This window comes from Arachis ipaensis, chromosome B05 (genome assembly GCF_000816755.2).
Source record: "Arachis ipaensis cultivar K30076 chromosome B05, Araip1.1, whole genome shotgun sequence".
NCBI lineage: Eukaryota > Viridiplantae > Streptophyta > Magnoliopsida > Fabales > Fabaceae > Arachis > Arachis ipaensis.
The window spans coordinates 17,056,741-17,058,725 of NC_029789.2; positions in this window are offsets into that span (position 1 = coordinate 17,056,741).

Genomic DNA, 1,985 nt, shown 5'->3' on the forward strand with positions numbered 1-1,985 from the left:
TTATTATATTTTGACATATTTGATTATTCTATTTTAAAAAAATGTAAATAAATATATAATAATTAATTTAATAGTTAAATTTTGATATGCGTCAAACATTTTTTTTTCCCTTTCTTACTAGTTTCGTGTTCCCTTAAAGTCCTGCAAGTTGGAGAATGGAGATCGAAGTTTGGGTTATTGGTAGCCAATGGAAATGACAGCATGGCAACCACAGTAGCTAACCTAGCTAGCACTAGTAATATTCATCCTAGCTGGTAATTTTGATATGCATCAAACATTTTTTTTTCTTTCTTATTAGCTTCGTGTTCCCTTAAGTATATGCTATCGTTCTTATATTAAATCTATGCTTTAAGAATTAATAACTCATACAAATGAAAATTGATTATAAATATTTACCATCACATCTCAAGTATGTTTTAAGAGATAGTTAAGATTACTCTTATTACTAAATTTTGAAAAAGTATAGAAATTAATTATTGATATGGTCAACTAAAAAAAATTAAAAAAAAATCTAAAAAATTAACTTAATTTCATTCGCACACTCAATTTTATTTATTATAAAAAAACAATCACACAAATTTTTTATTAAATCATTTTTCTATTTTAGCCCATAATAACAATAAAACAGTTTTACGATTCACAAATTCAACCCAATAGAATACATAAATTCTATTATAATTTTAGCCTTTATCATCTTATCTTATCTTTATATTACCTTCTTATCTTATCTTTGCTTTTATCTTTCGTACTCTATATATATTTAATTGTATCTTTATAATCATAAATATTTTTTAACTATCAATGATTTTAGTCGCTTTACATGGGTTGTTTTGTTAAAATCAAAACAAAAAGTGCAAAATCATGTAAAGAATTTTATTGCTTTAGTTAAAATACAATTCAACTCTAAAATCAAAACTTTAGTCCGTTCTGATAATAGATCAGAATTTATTTTACATGATTTTTTTATGCTTCAAAAGGCATTATTCATCAACGTAGTTGTGTTGAAACTCCTCAATAAAATGGACGGATAGAACAAAAGTATCAACATATTTAAAATATAACTCGTACTCTTATGTTTCAATCTAATTTGCCATTATCTTTTTGGTCTTATGCTGTTAAACATGCTGTTTATTTGCTTAATAGAGTTCCATCATCGCTAATTAATTTTCAAATACCACTTGAGATTTTATTTAATCATCCACCAAATTATCATGGTTTTAAAGTTTTTGGATGTTTATGTTTTGTTTCTACCCTAATGACAAATAGATCATAATTTGATCCAAGAGCCAAAAAGGGTATTTTCATTGGTTTTCAAAATGATTTTAAAGAATATATCATTTATCTTTTGGATGAAAAAAATATTAAAATTTTTTGAAATATTATATTTTATGAATTAGTCTTTCCTTTGATCCACATAAATGACCCAATTTCTTTTTCCAACTCAACAACAAATTCTGGACCAAACAATTTTTCTGTTAATACACATAACCCAAAAATACCAACCCTTCCAATTGAACCCTCACCCATACCCATTGACCCAACTCCATCTAATTCTTCATTTTCTCCAACAACCTCTCATTCCTCACTGTCGTGTCCTAACTAACATGAACCCATGACAATCGAATCTCTTTCAAGGTCCAAACCCTCCTCTCCTTTCGCACTAGACACTAGTCCATCATCACCTCCTCATCCTCCGTCACCATCCTCACCGCCTGAGCAACTCCATCCTCGTCATTCCGACCGACCTCATCGACCTCCAACATATCTCTCTAATTACTTGTGCAATTCCTCTCTCACCTCTACAAATCAATCTCCCTCAAAGTGCATGTATCTTTTATCTTCAGTCATGCCTTTTTCTTCTCTTTCATCTTCACATAAAAGGTTTCTTTTATCTCTACATTCTGACGTTGAGCCAAAGTTCTTTAAAGATGCCAATCAACACCCTAATTGACGTAGTGCTCTGAAAGATGCGTTGGATACTCTTG